The sequence below is a fragment of the Strongylocentrotus purpuratus genome, unplaced genomic scaffold (genome assembly GCF_000002235.5).
Source record: "Strongylocentrotus purpuratus isolate Spur 01 unplaced genomic scaffold, Spur_5.0 spur5_scaffold_1, whole genome shotgun sequence".
NCBI lineage: Eukaryota > Metazoa > Echinodermata > Echinoidea > Camarodonta > Strongylocentrotidae > Strongylocentrotus > Strongylocentrotus purpuratus.
Genome location: NW_022145594.1, coordinates 32,274,035 through 32,293,466, shown reverse-complemented (window position 1 = coordinate 32,293,466; position 19,432 = coordinate 32,274,035). Strand labels below are relative to the sequence as shown.

The 19,432-nt window shown below is 36.2% G+C and overlaps 1 long non-coding RNA gene across 1 annotated transcript; it reads right to left on the bottom strand.

The window, feature by feature from the left end:
- Positions 1-12,634: 12,634 nt before the first annotated feature.
- Positions 12,635-14,960, bottom strand: LOC115921049. Its single transcript, XR_004062717.1, has 2 exons — positions 14,632-14,960; positions 12,635-12,810 (listed from the first exon to the last, which is right to left on the bottom strand). It is a non-coding gene; the product is annotated as an uncharacterized LOC115921049 (long non-coding RNA).
- Positions 14,961-19,432: the final 4,472 nt, after the last annotated feature.

Below are 19,432 nucleotides of genomic sequence, written 5' to 3'. Positions count from 1 at the left end.
TTTACTTAATAAAATTAAGAAAATTGAATAAGCTAGGAGATAAGCTTTCTGAACATCGAGGATAAAAACATTGCATTATATTTCTAAAAGAATGCTATAGAAGGATACAATTTAACAAAACGAGAAGAACAATCAAAAGTGATACGGACAAGTAAGTGCAATGACCATGTACATGGGTCTTGATATTGCTTTTCAAAGTAGTTTATTCTATCAGCCTCCCTCCATATGACTACAGTCAACCTTGATCGACTGAGGAAAAAAAATAAATTCTTATTCCAATACCAGGCATTTCTCCAGGATAGAAGGAATCTGTTACGCCCTATCTACTTCTTTCAATGATTTTATTCTTCTTCGTGTACATTCGGGTCTCGAATAACGAATGTGTATATTCGTGTCTCGAATAAGACTAGGATTAAGGCTGCGCACCATCGCGGACGCTATTTTAAAGGAACAATCTGCAATGTTTAATGCTTGCCTCGGCATGATTGTCATGTTACAGTTTTCTTATTAAAAATGGTTTCAGAAAAGAGAAACAATTTTTGAAATTATGTTTGAAAGGGGAAAACGATCTTTCTTGGATGGCAAGATGGCGTCAGTCCAAGGTTTGACGATGCACATTTGAAGCTCACTAATTAAAGATTGATAATAATAAGAATAAGTAGTACTAGCAGTGGTAGTAGTAGTGGTGGTGGTGGGGGTGGTGGTGGTGGTGATGGTGGTAGAAGTAGTAGTAATAAATTGTAGTAGTTGTAGGCTAGAAGAAGTAGTAGTACTAGCATAAAAGAAGTAATAGTAGTAGTATAGTAGAAGAAGTGGTGGCGCACCAGGGGGTGGGGACAGGGGGACACAATACCCATCCATCCAACCCGCCTCCACACTTTCAAGTACCCGAAAGTGCCAATTTTTACATTTGCTTTAGATAAGAGTCCATTTTTATTTCTAATAAGTGCCCGTTCCACATTCTTATAAGTGCCTCTTACCACCTCTGACCTCTAATTAGTGCTCCCTTCAAATATCATAATTGCCCCTTTTCCTTTGTACTATATGCCCCTTTTCTATTCTCATTAGTCCCTTTTTAATCTCTGCTAAGTACCCCTTTTCAGGTGCAGGAAGGGCCCCATTTTTATTTCTGATAATATCCCTTTTTAATTTGACACGTGCTCCTTTTCTTTTTTATATTGATCTTTGCCATTTTGATAAGTTCCCCCTTTCCCTTTCACCAGACAAATATGTTCCAAAAATTCAAAGCGACATTGTTTTTTTGTTTTTGCTTTGATTTCCCCTAAGCTCGCTCGCCTGCATGTATAGTTTATATAACTTTTTTCTAAAGGTCTTTTAAGCATGTCATAAACACATCAGGATTGTTTATTTTTCCTTCTTTATAAGATGTAATTTTACGCACTACGACTTCACATATCTTAAAATGTTTCCTCGCTCGCAAATGGATATTCAGACAATCAACCTCAACTGCAAAGTAAGATGATTAAGCAGTATTTTGGACCATGTAAAGAGAGAAATATGGAAATCATCCCAGATAGTGTAATCACAATGTAGTGGTTTATATACTAATGGCACAACATTGTATATTTTCGCTGTAAGGTTTCCCTTTGTAGGTGCACCTTTTTTCTCCAGAAAATAACCTTTTTATTGGTACCCCCCCCCACACACTTTGAACGATGCTTCGCCACCCCTGAGTGGTAGTAGAAGTAGTAGTAGTAGTAGCAATGCGATATTAGTGGTAGCGTAATAGTGGTATAGTAGTATAGTCGAAGAAGAAGTAGTAGTAGTAGTACAACAGTAGTAGTTGTTGTAGTTGTATTAGTAGTAGTAGTATAAGTATTGATAGTAATAGAAGTAGAAAATACTAGTGAATGAATACACGTACGAGCCCTTTAAATGTCGAGTCGACTCACTTGACACCATTAGCTGCTGTGTTTGAACCTTTAGAATCGTAGAACTATATAGTCCCTCCCTCCCCATTTTTAAAACCAGAAGAGAATGCCATTTAGTGACTGCGCAAAATAAGAATTTTATTATACATATTTGAAGAACATAATACGTATATACAAATTATTAAGAAAATAAAACTCAACAGGATAAAATATATGGAGATAAGATTTAATATGAGGAGATATATAAGGAGTGCTCTAATAACTGGCTTAAAGAAATTGGAATCCTTCCCATTCATTTACTTAACAAAGTCATTGTTGTATTCATAATTATCACTACCTTTAATATCAAGAATCTACCATTTGAATAATTTGCTTAAACGCTTTTGTTAGTGCCCCCCCCCCCACCTGGTCGTACCGGTGTCCAATCTTCTTTTCAGATGAAATACTTGATCCTCAACAAAAAAATAAAACTATTTTCATCAAAGTGTTCTATGTCTAGCTTAAACCATAGATGGAAGAAACGAATTAACGACGCTTAATAACCAGAAGCATTTGGGTTTTATTCTCAAAATATTTGGTTAAATTGGAATATGGATTTACATAATAATCAGAGGGGCAGAAAGGCTTTTAAAAATGTAAGCGCTATGCGAATTTTACCTTTAAACTAAATGGCATAATATACACTTCTTGGCGTTATCAACATTCGTGAGTCAAACGATTTGTACAACATCTGTCGCGGACTACGCTTCTTCCGAGCTCAAAAAATGAGTACGTACAAAGGGTTACAGTGCCAAAAGATAGTATCGTCTTGTTTGAGATGTTCATTTCTATTTTCCCCTCCCTTTGATTTAATGATTCAAACTTCGTAGAATGATAGTTAATATCATGAAGTATTTTTAGAATCAATCTTGAAACATATAACCATTAATAACATATTTTAAAAATTAATTAACCCAATTGAATTTGAAAAGCGCCCTCTCTGTTTGCCCTACTGATATGAGATCGGTAGTTGCTACTTTCAACTTCATGGTCACACTTTCTTTATAAAATCGTCTTTTGCTGAGCTTTGCTGTGTTGGATATCTTTGATTATGTTTTGATACTAATACTGCTAAAGTAACTTCACTCGAATATCCATCACCATTAACTAGAAATGTGGATTCATGAGGTGTTCGACAGAGCAAGCTCACTTTTTAAAAGTATAGACCAGTTTTGGGAAACGCCCCCCCCCCCCTCACAAAATGAAATGAAAGCTTTTATTACCAATCATGTGAAAGAATATGTTTTGACTAATACATGATGATACAAATTTTCCCGCCTACTAATTGATATATTTGGTAAATTATCATATCGATCCGGCCTGGATAGATATCGCGAATGATATAGATATGCACTCCATCAATATTTGGGCATATATTTCTGTTTTTTGCGAATTTAGGTTTAAGTTTTGCCATCTAAACCTGAAGGAAATATTTAAACAATATTGAATGGATAGTTTGCACCCAAAACCATTGAACCGCAATTTTACCACTACCGGTCTATACCTTTAACAATAATTTCCCATATATATTCTTTCGACCATGGTCTCTGGATAATGTGTTTTGTAACCTTTTTTAATACGAGACAGAAATATGAGTTTATACACAAATTTCCTACAAATTTCTTAGGGATATGTAAAAGGAGGGAAGATTACAAAAAGTATAGATAGAAATGGGTCATACTGCAAAGGCAAAACAAATTTGCTATTTAGTATTTTAACTTGGCAGTGTATTTGATGCAATGGAGGGGAGAGGGTTACTAGAAATTGACTAAACCAATCACAAAACTTTTGTTCGGAATAGAGGCCTGAGCTTTATAACTTATCGTGAATAGTTTTTTAATGAACTGTTGTAAAACATTAAATGTGTTTCTGTAATTTACATCGTCTGTTCAGAGCCAAAAGGACATTAACACTGAATCAACTGATTTAAGTTTCACACCTTTTCTGGCTCTGAGCAGACATTCTGCTCTCTTAGACTCTCCATCACTTCGTCCAAATACCAGCAACATTTCAAATTTCACCAGGACCATTCACTCTACACTCTCTGTCACACAGCCGGGAACAATAACACTTAGAACATGACGTCTTTCGCATAAAATCAATACAGTATATCTCACAGAGTTTTCAAAACATATTGTATTGATAAAAGAGTTTTATTAAAAAGGTATATTCTGAATTCGAACAATTATTATATCTGGCATCTTTGGACACTAAAACAATAACATTGCATTTATAACTTTGAGCAAAAACAAAAACAAAACAAAAGATGATGATAATAATATTCTGGTTTTATATAGCACTTACAGGAGAAATCCACCCTGACTGATATTAATTTGGTTTTAATAGAAGCAGACAAATGAGAGGATCAGGTCCTGATTTTAAATAAAAGAAAGTAATCAATCAAACACAAATTGGCAATTCTTTGCTGAATCGTCTCTCCTCCCATTTGCTATGTACTACCAAAAAAAATCAAGACATGTCTATTTTCTCTAAAGAAGTTTTTCATGCACCCAAGGGCGCGATAGCTCAGTTGGAATAGCAGTGGTCTCGTGATCCGGCAACCTGGGTTCGAAACCAAGTCGATGCGTTAGTGCCCTTTGGTAAGGCATTAATTCTCATTACCAGGTCCTTCGGAGAGGATTTAAAGCTGTCGGTCCTCTGGTTACTTACTAACAAGCATCTATGCTTTCTTAGCAGTCAGGTAAAATAACCACCACTAAACCACTACATTATTGCGAATCTGTTTCTATATTCAACCCCTGTATAGACAAGTCTATTCCATCATCAATAATGAAGAAAATTAAAATTGATGACATGTTATGCACAGAGCGAAGGGTAGGGGAGCTCACAAGAAATGTCACAGAGATGCCACTATGCGTTTGATGACAATTTCCAAAATTCATAAACTTTCTTATTTTTAAATCAGAATTTCATTGACCTGATCCTCTCATTTTTCTACTTCTATTATAGAAACAAACTTAACATCAGGGAGGACTTCAATTGAATACTAAACATTTTTTATGTCTCTAAGTGGTTTACATACATTACCCTGGTCACTGAGAAAGCTAGAGGATAGGACCATCTGTAGTATGAGTATAGTAATTAAAATATAGAAGAAATTGCTTCTTTAAAACAACTTTATTATAGCTTTTTACATTATTTACTTCTCCGGCACATACTTAAATTATATCAAAACACAGCACCTAAATGCAGACACCACTTTTACTGGGCAAACTATAGCCAACAATTAGGAGCTATCTTATCAGTACTCAGTTTTAAAAATGCTACTTGATGTAAAACAAAACTACAAGAGACTTTTCATCCCTCCACCATATTGAAATCTTGGGTGATTCAATGATGCATACACTAATGGATTATTACATTATGCAACAAGTATTCTTAAGCAGCTGTAACTTATAAACTGCTTCATAGTCCGGCAGCCATCTCGATATACCTTGTTTTAGGGTCTATAGTTTTTTTTTCTTCGGATTATAGTTCCTTAGACCATCAATTTGAAGAATTCGATTGCTGACACTCTGTCAGCATTGAGCAATTTGAGATATGTGACATCATACAAAATGGCCGCCAAAATCCCCTTTTTAACCAAAATTAATGATATAAAAAGTTTTAACAGCATTTTACTACATTAAATGGCAGTCAAATATCTTAATTTTTTTTCTAGAATCATCACTAAATAAAAATTGCAATGCTGTATGATCACAAATGATATGCAAATTTGCATAATTCGGAATGGCGCCCTCTATAGACACATTAACTTGCATAGGTCAAAATGATGGCCAAATACCAATTTCTAACATGAGATTATCATTATGTCATGAGTCAGATGCACTGAATACAGTGAGTAAAGATTGTGCTGCACATTTATTTTTATTTTGTAATTTGATACTCGAACAAAACACGGTTGAATTTTATGCTCTCTGTCCCATAGATATGAGGTGGCATATGGTGATAAATGCCCATTTTCAGTGACAGCGTTAAGAAACTAGATTTGTATTCTAAGGTACTAGATTCTTTTAAATTAACCTAAAAATTACGAACTACCACTACGATACAGGACTATATCCGTTTATAAGTTTGCTTCAAAATCTTGGAATTTGTTTAAAAGCTCTCTAAAGTGTTGGGAACCCTAAAATATTCCATGTGGAAGAGGGTGTCATTTAACACTTAATTCTGCAAAGTAAGGTCGTGACTGTAATGCGTGCTTCCACACGCATGTTTGCAAATGAGTTCTCTTAACATTTTCTACAAACGCTTCAGTAGTTTGAGGTAGTGAGGCAAGGTTTGGGGGTATTTGGAGCTCCTAGTCTTCGGACCCTTGATAGCCACACGTTGATACGAGCCTCTGACATTCAGTTGGTTGTTGACTGTCCATAACATGAAGCAAAGCATTGAGTAGGTTGAGTGATGACATAATTATGACCATGCTGCATCAACATTGCCAACTCAGTCCTAAGGGAGTCGAATCTTCTGCTTCATCACTTTCAGCATTGTACCCTATCCAATGCCAAAGTATGCCCCAAGAGTGTCGCATCCCGTCAACGCATGTCCTGCCAACATCGATGGAATGATATCTCCTAACTTGTCTACATTGGCAGGAACATCAATAACAGTTCGATTTGTGAAGGGGCGTCTCCATGGTAATTGGCGTTTTATAAGTCCGTCATGTAGATAATGATGCAAAAGTAGTACGTAGACGTCTGTGTCATCCACTAGGACCCTAACATACATCTTCTCATTAGCATCAATTCCAATCGCTTGCTGTTCTTTGATGTTGCCTGCTTCATCATAACTATGTTGTGGACAGACCTTTCCTTGGCATGACATCACTGCCTGGAATCACTTCAACAAGAACCTCATCTTGACGGTAAAGGCCTGCTTGTGCTTTTGCCTATTTCTGAGCACCCAATCATCCTGCAGACTCGCGCATATAATTATGATGTCGATCAACTGTAGTTTGTTGTCATGAAAAGATAGTGAAGTTAGCAACACTAGAGACACGTTTCAACAACTTCTCTCCCTAGCTTTATTGATCTTTCCAAAGCTTTTGACTGCGTACAACATAAACGCCTATGGAAGATTATGAGCTAGATGGGCTTTCCAGCACATATAATTCAACTCATCCAGTCGCTCTACCAATACCAAGAAGCAACAGTAAGAACAGAGAATGGCGACACCGAAAGGTTCACTATTGGTCAAGTTGTCCGTCAAGGCTGCAACCTATCACCATAAATTTTCAACATCTATGCTGAATTCATCATGAGAAAGGCATTTTATGGTCAAGTTTCTGTTGGTGGACGAACGATCACCAACCTAAGATACGCCGACAATACAACACTCTCTGGCGTATTAATGGGGAAGGGTATGGGGGGGGGGGTTGGGGACAGTTGAACCCCCAAACAAAATTCAAACTGTGTTTTTTTATATATTCGATACCAGTGATTTACAAATGTTGCTGAAATGACATGATTTTCCTGGGTTTTTTCTCACTTTTTAGTAAATCCACAGTCAAGCAAAAAATATGCTTATTTAAAAGCCTACATGTCAGGGTCCGCAGAACAGCGGGGCTCAGGGGACTCGAGCCCCCTCACTTTTTGTATAAAGTATGTTAAAGAGAACTAGAAAGAAAGAAAGAAAGAAAGTGACCCGAGGTGAAATGAGGTATCAAAATATGTTCATCTTACAGTTAATAAATGCCTGAAACCCTTGAGCTTCCGGGGGCTGTGCCCCTTGAACACCACGCCAATTTGCGCTCCTCTCTTCCTGATCGTAAATACTTCAGCCCCCCCCCCACCCGCTTTAAAAAAAAAGTTCTGCGGGGCCTGCATGTAACATGTATGAGTGGTGGTGATGCAGATTGTTTTTCTGCCCCTCCAAGTGTTTTTGCTCAGTATGCCACTGACAACACTTATAACAAGAACATCAGAAGAACTACTAGAACTCCTTACAAAAGAGTGAAGGATGCAAGTGAATAATTTGGACCCTACCTCAATGTGAAAAAGACCAAGATCATGATTGGTGGAAATTAACTACATGCAACAGAGCATGGTGGTTGATGGAGAAGAAGTTGATCAAGTGGACAAGTTTATATAATGTTCTTGGGTCAATGATTGTCAAGGAGGGTGGAAGCTCGGCAATCTGCCTTTGAAATGTGGTGTTGGAGGAAGCTACTTGGGATATCATGAAGAGATTACAACACCAATGTACACAATGTCCATCATCGAAGATCAACCGCCACTTGCTACCAGGATTGACAAGTACAAGCTACAATAGTTTGGTCACGTTAGTAGAAGATCAGGAGACAACCTTGACAAATTATCATTCAAGGTACCTTTGAAGAAACACGTAACAAAGGAAGACTCAAGCTCAGATGGACTGACGACCTTAGGGAAATCACTAGCCACCCTCTAAATACTAAAGACACTCTACCGGATTGCAGGAGACAGATGCCGATCAAAAGGTCTCATCAAACGGGTCACAAGGGTGAGCCATGATCTATATGACAACGACGACGACGACGACGAACAGTAAGAGATAGTTTCTTGGAGGGCAGCAGTGACGCGGGACTCAGTTGGAAGACTCTCGACCCGTTATGACCTCTAAATACTCTCGGATCTGTCAAACACCAAGCAAACATCATCAGATTTTCATTCACAGCAGAGCACAACCATCAATGACTGTACAAGGTTGTTCCAGTGTCTCATGCCTGGCTGACATCTCAACTTTTGTCAAATTCTATAAGTCCGTCTTTGACATGGGAGTGCTCGTTTCCAGAATCATCAAAAAGTGCTGTTGGGACTGGTGAAAGCTCTTATGACAAAATGTCCTTGACATTGACCTCTCTTGAACTTGTCTGCAGTCCTATTACTCTGGAGTAGATCAACTTTTCATAGACTTTCGTACCCCAACATTGACTTCTTCATGGCTGCCACGGTAATTTGAACATTCTTGGAAATTTTGACATAGAATCCACAAGGTAATTTCTTTTGAAAATCATGCATCTGTGTAGTATAGATGTCAACTGCTTTATCCACATTCACTGACGTTGGAGCAATGCTGGTCTAAATAAAGCCTATTAATTGAATAATAATGTGTGCCGTAAAACCACTTCTCACCGATTTGTTGAAAAATAAATTCTTTCATAGCCATTTTTTTCTTGACATATGTAGGGTAGGTGTAGGGAATTGGAGACCACCAAGCTTGAACCCATCACTGTCTGTCCGTGTTGGATCCAATATTGATATAGCGACATATGTGGCCTTCAACAACACTGCTGCATATATCCAATTTCGAAGACTATACAGTGCGTTCTCTCTACGAGAAAATTGGCAAAATTGACCAAGATAAGCAATTTTGATCGTAAAATTTTGCTCTGATATAAAAACACAATTTTCACTGAATGTTGTGGTGTATGCAGATATTTAGGGGTGGCCCTTAAAAAAATAGTTTTAAAAGGAAGTTTATGAAATGTGCCAAACATCACAGAAAGTTTATGGCCACTGTGTGTTGTGAATGGGTGTTTCAATTCACATTATGAATGGTGTCTGATCAGAAATGTGTGTAGGTAATGGGGGACACCAGGTCCAAGATGGGGGCCTACTTCTCCCCAGTTGTTCATTTCATGTTGAAAGGCACTATCATGAAACATATTTGGTTGTACGTGTCACCATTCTAATTTGAATGCATTTAATTTTAAGAAGTTGTTTCTATGCTGTGAGTTTGATAAATGTAAAAGTCATATTGCCAGAAAATTATTCTGAAAGTATTTTAACATATTTGAGAGCACCTTTATTACGGTAAACAAAAAACTACAGAAATATTTTGGGCCCCATTATTTTAAAATCGTTTCAAAATTATAGTAAGTTCATTGGCTGCATGTATATCATTCAAAAAGTGTTTGAACTAACTATAACAATCCCATTTTCATTCAAATTGTATTTAAAATGTCTTGATTTGTAACTGTCCCTTATTACCTACACATGTAGGTAATGAGAGACCTTTGGTGATGACGTCATTAATCATTGTTATCTTATTAATCAGTTACATCATCACCACAATTTCGTTACCAAATAAAGAGAAAAAATACTAAAGAGAAAGCAAAAATGTCTGTATGTGTAACATTGTTCATGTTTATGTAAATTATGCAAATGTGCTTAAGGGTCTTCCATTCCCCACACCTACCCTATCTAAATTTGTACCAAACACTATGAAAGATTAATGCAGCACAACTGCAATTGTTTCCCCCAAAAAGCATTTAATATGATTTCAACGTGACATAGATTTAAGAAATTGGCATTTGGCTGGCACACATATTTTATTCAAATTAATATGTTTATAGAGGGCGCTATTTCAAAATATGCAAATAAGCTGGTCATCTCTGGCCATGCAACACCACGAAACATATTTTTAGTGATGGTCCTAGAGAGATACAGACATTTGGCTGCCAAAAATTGAAGAAAAAGTCCTTATTATATATTTATTATTCATTTTTAAAGGAAAATCATGTACTTTGGCGGCCATTTTGTATGACGTCATATATCTTAAATTGCTCAAGGCTGACAGAGTGTCAGCAATCGGATTCTTGAAATAGAAGGTCTAAGCAATCAAAATCCATTGAAAAAAAAACTATAGACCATAAAACAAGGTTAGGCCAATAATCTGGATTTGGCTGCCGGACTATCAAGGACACCTCTCTTTCAATGAAATTTGATGAAATCAGCTACTTTAAAACATAAAAGGTAACGTCTGTTATCCCCCAAATCGATGTACAGTGTATTACAAAATAGTCAATATATTAAAATCAACATCAGGTTAATGACAAACTTATTACATCATGCAATATACATTATGAAATATTAAGAAAGAAAATAACGTTCTTGACAGATACACCTAAGCGATCTCCCCAAATTCATCAGTTATCAGATGAAAACTCGAGAACATACGTAAAGCCGAAAATTAAAAATATTGTTTAGCCCTACATCCAAATCCACTTTTACAAGTCCAAGACAAGGAGCACAATTACATGTACGTCATTGCACAACCTGAATATAATTATATTTTCTACATCAATTGCACAATTTAAATGGCATGCACTTTCTTCATGGAGGAGGTCTGTGTTCTCCTCCCATCAAATTGGGAAAAAAATCTAGAAGAAAAAAGCAAGAAGGAGAAGGAGATAAGAAACAAGTATCCTTTCAATGACTGGACCAATATAATGGCACGACTGATCAATTTTCTTGAAAATCAAATCATGAGATAAGATCATAATTTGGAATTCCACAGCTGTTAATTCATGCATAGAGTTACATGGTTGCATAAATTAATTTGCCACTGTAATGCACTATGGACTTGTTTGACTGTGCATCTACAGTACATGTAAACAAGAATAAAAATCATTCCAAGTACAAATGAATATGAACAATAATTTTACACCTTCTATAAAAGACGATGCAAATAACCAAACTACAAGGCTTGCTGCACAAGAAAGCTGGTAAAACTGATACGCATAAATACAAACTATCATCAACATAATGCCCATTAAATATGGTTTAATTTTCGTAATCAAACAGTGTAAGGCCTTTGAACCAAGTTTTTATTAGAATTGAAATAAAACAGATGAAACAGAAAGAGGATACAATAATGACAAGAGGATGTATGTGTGTGAGAGACAGGGGTGGTGTGGAGAGAGGTGGAGATACCAAGGATGAAAGACCAATGAGAGAAAGATGGAAAGAACAATAACACACAATTTAATTAGAAATAGCAATCACATGGGGAAATGGCTTAATCTGTCAAAAAATCATTAATAAGGCTTAATTACAGATATTCATTTTATCAAAGGTTAAAATGAGAACAGAGATCTGAAGAAATAGAGAGAAGGAGAGAGATCTATATATATATAGATTGAATGGAGAGAGTATACAGTTAAACAATACCTTATCTGACTGTACAAGTAATTCACAAGTCTAAATTGAAGAACCAATTCAAATAGATAAAAACATGTGGTTGTAAATCTTAACCAGATAGAACAAGTATCAGTTGAGGTATGAGAGGGGGAGAGAAAGGCAAATAAAGTGGATAGTGAAACAGTAGAGAGAGGGAGAGAGAGAGAAGAGGGGGGAGGTTACCCCCACCTGGTCCTATCATATACTGTTTACCTTTTTGTAGTTTGCGTATGAAAATTTAACATAGTCTGAGAAAGTTTAATGAGAGGGTCTGTATCAAGATATTGATACCACAGTGATATTAATCCAGGGCTTTTGAAGAAGCTTCAAGTTGGGCAATGATCTTTCGAACTTGTGGCATATCATCTTGCCTGTTTGTTTCAGGATTGAAGGTGACATAACCTAAATGTTTCAACATAGCTGGCGTTACTCAGTCCTTAAGTAGTTTTTCGTGTCTTTTTTCTGAACAAGTTTGATGCACTGTTTAGTCATTCCAGAGGATGATATGCACTGCTTTTCTATGATCGATGCAACAAGGAAATAGAATTTCGGATCCAACAGCATAGAAATGCTTCATCTCTCTTCACAGTTGAACTTACATGTAAGTGGAAATGCCATTTTTTGTTCAAAGGAAGATTCCTCAAACATGACTGTGCTGACACACTTGATGTGATACGACAGGCTGGAAATTTGAGTATCAATTACAGCAAGATTGAGCAGGTAAGAAGACAGCAAAGGCCATCTGGAATTCTGGACACTAGGTAATGTTGACATTGTTGCGTTATCCACCACAGCGAGGAAAACCACCTGGCCCATGTTTGTCTCTACGGGAAACCGGCATTTCGTTGGGTCCACTCAGAAGTTTAGAACTCCGGTTCATGTGCCTGACAGTGTTGGAGGTTATAACATTGGTAGCTCTGTCAAATAAAAGAAACAAAAGATAAAAGATATTTTTACTTTAATTTAAATACAAATTCCAGGAATCATGAAATGATAACTTATAGTGGACGAATAAAAAATTCATCAGGACACTTATTATCTGTGATGGTTATTATTTCTACATTTCTCATGGCTACATGTGGATCCTTATTAAGCAATGTCCATATTTGAGTGATGTAATCTGTTGTTTTCCTATGTTCTCTAATTAAGACCTTAAGACTTTGCAAGATTATATCCATATTTTAATAGATTGCAGTATGGTTGCTTGTAACTAATTTTTAAAGTAATAATTAAAAAAACAGCAGAAGGCAAAATATAGCTTGATACTTTTGAAAAATTATCATGATCATCACTATGCACCTGTTGGACACAAATTCTACCAATATATATAATATATATAATATATAGAGATAGACCTAGGTGTATCTCAATGAAACCATTGCAGTGCTATTTTTGATGAGCCATGGGTGGGCATTACAAGGCATTATCTTACTAAGAAGCCTGAGAAGACAGGTGAATACAAGTGAATGTACACATCTATCTTTTCTGTCCATGTCACATGCACGTACCCGCTTGTGCAGATTGCTTTACTGTTACAATATTGAAACAAACGAAAATAACCTGACAAGCTACATGTACGCAATATGTATGTGGGGTCCTATTCAGTGCATGTACGCACATTTATCTCTTTAAAATGCTGTGTAAATTATGGCCTATTTTAACCGCATATATTACAAAAATAACTGTGCCTGAATCATCATCTGTGCATAGTAAATCTAATACATTTTTTGTATGCCTATATTCATACTTCTGGGTTAGCTATAGTACTTTATGCACAAAAGAAAGCTATGTGGTGATTTCCTACAGAAGTGTACTACAAAAGGCAAGGAATAAAGTAAACATTACCATTTTGCTTATGGGAGCTCTTGTTGAGTCGCAAAAGTGTTTTATCAATATGTAAATGCAGAGATCTTTATCCAAATATGTTTTTAAGTTTTAATCAAAGCTCTTTGGGAACTTTCCAGATCATCATGAATCCAGAGTTGTTGTTTGCTGATTACCAAGGTGCCAAACAGTTTTTAATGCAAATGCCCCATTATTTAAAAAAGAAGTGCAGTCTAGAGGTAGGCCTAGAAAGTCTGTAACATTGAATCATCCTTTATCTACAATCTACACCAAGAAACAAGCCGTTTTCCCCTACTTATTATTCTGACTCGGTTAGTTCTGCCATTGAAAAGTTAACTTCGCAGTCTGAAAGTCGATACGCATTACAAATAAACATCAAAATGTAGGCCTATGGCCATACAATGTTGATGTGTATACGTCGATAGTCCATAAGCTATATGCTACACCCACAAATACAAGTACACACAATGCAACATTTAAATGTACTACTCCAAGGTTTCTGAGTAACAAGAAAAATATCTGGGCCCTGTAACACTAACAGTAACACTAAGTTTTGCGTTCGATTGCATATAGGTCTATTCTGATTGCAGTGGTTAATGGTCAGCAGATTGAACAATTTGTGCATGCAACAATGATCTAGACTGGTCCATTGTCATTTTGCAACTGGCGTTAAACTTATTGTTAACACAAGGCCCAGATCATTACCACTTGCCTTATTTTCTTATTTCTTGTTACCCAACTTGCCCAAACTGCACTGGCACCGCACTGGGCCGGGCCGGGATGCGATTGTCCACGAAATCACATTTTATTGGAGGTGGATAATCTCCACTTCTACAGTTTTTTATATTCTTATTTTATATCTAGGTTATACAAAATGGTGACTAAAGACTTACCACTGGGATAGTAGCGATGTTACTCAATAAAACACAGAAAAACGCGGTCTTTATGAGGTTTTTTACCTCCCAAGTCGACATGAAAACAGGTCACTGAATGCCCTGCCGGCCAATTCATGGCCAGCGCTAGCAGCGAGTCGCCCAGCCCAGGCTATCGGCGTGCACTGAGCGGCGATTTGCGGCGCTGGAGCTCTGGCTGTGTTTTCGATGCTTCCATCCACCGCTTGACAACGCGGTGGTAAGCAATAGCAGCGTAATGTACATGCTGCTATACGGAGACCAGTTTCCCTGGTTAGACCTTGGATCCTGCGTCACTAAAGACGGGGAGACGGCACTGGCATAGGTCGTACCTATGGATATCGAGCGCAAGGATCCATAGTTCTACCTAGGATATTATGTGGATCAGGTGAACCAGTACGTGATCAATTCTTTAAATTACAATCGATATCAATAATTTCTTTCGCTGATATTGGAGTGAAAAAGGCAGATTTAGGATTCCTAGTCAAATATTGCACATTGTTATTTTTACAACAAAACTGAGAATCATATATATTTTGTGTCCATGAAGGACCAATATTCACAAAAAATCATTAAATTCGTTAGCCATATCATTACCAAGAGTAACAGATCGATTATAAACAGTAATTTGTTCAACATTATTTTGTTTAATTTTTTTTTTTACCCATAGCCTTATTTGTACATTTTCAAGTTTGCTCATATAATTTTTCACATTATAAACATATTACGATAATATCTATTCTTTTTTTTTTAAACTTCACTGTTACATTTATTTCTCAAAGTTTTATATGAGATTTCATTATTAAGAGTTGGCTTATGAATAAATCTTTTATATAGGTGACATTTTTTAATACACATTTTACGTAATTGTTCATTAAACCAAGATTTATCTTTCTTCTTTTTACAGGATCTACGTACAATATGAAAGCATTCATCATACAAAGATTTGAATTGGAATAAAAAATAATCATAATTTAAATTGGGATTAACATTGTCTATGCACCAAGATATAGTTTCAAGTTTACAAATAAATTGACGAATAATATTTTCACACCTGTCGCGTTTAATATATACAAGTTTACAATTATTTTCAATTGAATTATCATGTACACAAAATATAGGAAAATGATCACTTATTTCAACAAATAGAATCCCGCTACTTATATTTTCGATATCATTAGTGAATATATTATCAATTAATGTCGCAGAATTGATTGTTACCCTAGTAGGGTACTGAATCACAGGGAACATAGAATTAACCATGAAGACATCCAAGAAATAATTTATTTGTTGGCAAGAACTGTCATTCAATAAGTTGATATTATCATCTCCAGCAAAATATATCAGTTTATTTTCTTTATTTACTATGTTTAATATTAAACTCAAAGACTCTAAGAATGATGGAAGGCATGTATTAGGTGGTCTATATATATATAGTTCCAAGTATAATACTTTTCTTATCTGTTTTAATGTCAATAAAGACAGATTCAAAATCATTATTATTGATGTCTAGATCAAGCCTACGATTATAATTTAAATCATTAAGCACATATATAGCCACTCCACCACCATTGCGATTTTGTCGTTCATTTCCAACACATTCATATCCATCAAGATTATAAACGGGATCAATTGGTTTCAACCAAGTCTCTGATAATCCTACTGCACAAAATTGATGATCAATTGAATTTACAAGAGAGACAAGATTATCATAATCCTTTATAATGCTTCTACAATTAGTATGAAGAGAGGTAAATATTTTATTTAAATTATGTGTCTTAGCAAAATAATTAAATTCATCAGGCAATAAACAACTTTGATTCGGACCATATAGAGTATTTTCCTCATTGATAGGAGATAACTTTTCGGAGAGTGGTGTAAAATCTAAATTATTTAAAAATTGTTGGTACAAATTTCGATCAGGCATTACAACAAAACTTTACAATAAACAACAATAAAAAAATGAGGGGGAAAAAAAATCAACGAAATTGGTTATGAAAAGAGATCATATACCACCGGAAACAGCATATTGCTCCGATTGTCTCATTTTCGCTCGCTCGATCACTACAGCACAAACATAGCTCGTTCGACGTCACTACCAAACTAGCCAATCAGCTGTCAATGACGTCATATTGAATGCGTCGGCAAATATGCTTTGTGAAATTATCGAGAAATTTACTATTTCTAATTGCAAACTAGTTTTATTTTTGGATAGAAAAGCAGCCATTGTTATCTTGACATTCATTGAAGTAGTCAGAATAGGGTAAGTTACTTCTCAGATGATTCTAGAGGTCTATTTTGTAGATAATTTTTTAATTTCTTAGAATGTTCCACTGTGTTGCAGGGTACCGGGTGTATGCCATTGGGTGTGATGTGTTCGCGCGCTATAAGTACAGGCCACCGCGCCGTCGGGTGTATTCTCGTACTGATGTAGGTGCAAAGCTAGAATGGCTACCACGCCCACTTCCCTCTCTATGCCTTTCTGAACATTCCTTTCCTTCTCAATACAATAACTTTCACCTGCCTAAGTTATTCAAACCATACCGCCTCGCCACTTCCATTACGTAATCATTAAAAGGATCCGCATATACAACATTTTCCTGCTATACGTTGTACTGCAGGAAAATACAAATCTCCCTGGTATACCTTACAGTCCAAACGATAAATATGTGCCTTTAACGAAGCAGGCGACAATCGGCGTAGCAGACGACACTTGATAGTAATTTTGTATGTGAGATTGCTTTCCTAAATATAAATTACTTTGTTAATTAATATCAACTAAAATTTCTTTTACATTTCTTTAAACCATCATTGATATTCAATAATTCATGAGTGAGTAAAAGAAACATACCAAACTATATAATTATATGAAATACTTGGTGGCAATTAGGGGAGTTTGACGTGATGACTGATTGCACCCTTCTGTTAATAACCGAATAGTCCATGGTGTGTCATGAATATTCATGTTTTTGCTTACCTCGGCTAAATGTTTGCTTTTACTAAATTGAAAAATTACGGTGGGGGTTGGATGAAAATGGACATAATGAAATAGGCAGAAGTGATCTATGATGATTCATGCTTTTTATGTTTCGTGTGCTCGACCTATAATCTTTAAATCGCTTGGCAAACTGAGTCCAAAGTTAGACTTGTTTCACATGTGTATTATAGGCAATGACGAGCTTGCAACCTATTTTGAAAAATTACGGTGGGTGAACTTTCAAAATTCAATGAGACATGAGGGCTCCAATGAAAGAGATAGTGATAACGTACGTCGGGGTGGATGTGCTTTTCGTTTAAACAAAAAATGAATTTTTAACGATTAAAAAAAAAAAACGTCCATAGGCTAACATGTTAGGCTGCTGACTCTGACCATGCTCTGACGATAGGGGGCGTTGTGAAATGAGACTAAACGGAGCAATATGGTAATGCGAGAAGATGATAAAATATAATGAAAAACAACATGAGGAAAGAAGGTGTAAAACCTACAGGTCGCAAATCTTCGTCATGTGCCTTCTCATCTCACGTCCTTCTGTAGTTTTGGCCAGTGCCTTTGGTATATCTTTCCCATGATGAATACAAAGTGGCACAGGGAGATTAAATATGTGGCCTTTAAATAATCAAAAAGGGTCTTAAGCGGGACTGCACCACTTGTAGCTACTTGCGCCCTCTATATAGCAAACAATGCCTAAGCGGTACCCGTTGGACCCCCATGAGCCCCTTTTTCTGATTTGATGAGATAACCCCCTGTCATTGACCATGCAGGGAGTTCTAATCCCCCCTGGCCAAACTAGTGCGGACAGGGTATTCTTTGTATTTATTTATTCTCCACATATGGGAAGAATCACCCTTTCCAGCTGATAGCTGGTCTTCCGGGGTCCTTTGACCACAAGAAGTTTGGTAAGCAAGTGAACGCTAGAGAAAGCCCAGACTTTATGTTAAAAAGGGACCCGGGATTATGATAAACAACCTGCAGTGATTATCACAAGCCATTTTGCATGAAGGGAAGAAATAACGAATATCGACATAAGATTGTCCTTACTCTATTATTTTTATAGAAATATGTTGAGGTACAAAGTACTTTTTGCAAGAAAGTGTTTTTTTTATCAGGTGACACACTTTTAACCAATCAAAAAACCAATGAATTATTGACGCAGGATAAAATTATCGTTATTACACCGGCCATTGGATTGAAATGCTAATCAGCATATTGAGCTTACACAGGTAACTCATAGTCATCATGGCTAGGATTATCATATCGCTAAAGGGCGGATCTAGCTTTTTGCATCGTTGACGAGCCTCTTAGCGGCAAGGCGATTTTTTGTTGTTGCTATTTTAGTTTGCAAAGGTGACTTACATCATGGCTAAAATTATTATAATCGCAAATTAAATTGAGCGCATAAGAGGACGTGTGTGAGCTCAATTATGTCCACTTGTAAACCACCTCTCATCGCGAGAGTCACTAGCTGAGATAAAGCTTACGATAGGATTATTATATTCGCTATTTCGGATAAAACAACGAAAATGTGTTTGTCTGCCTGATCGTAGATAATTATTATAACAGTTGTTCTCTGGCTCAGGATTTCTTTCTTTGGTAAGTTAATCTTTTGTTGTCTTTCCTTCAACATATTTTAAAAGAGAATTGAAATTAAACCATAGTGCTGTTATAGAAGGCAATCGTTGGTGAAGTTTGGATGTATATGGTTGTTAGTCAATTATTAAGTTTATCTGATTATTCTAGATAACCTTATGAAAAAGCAAATTACTCTTTTCGTCATTCTAAACT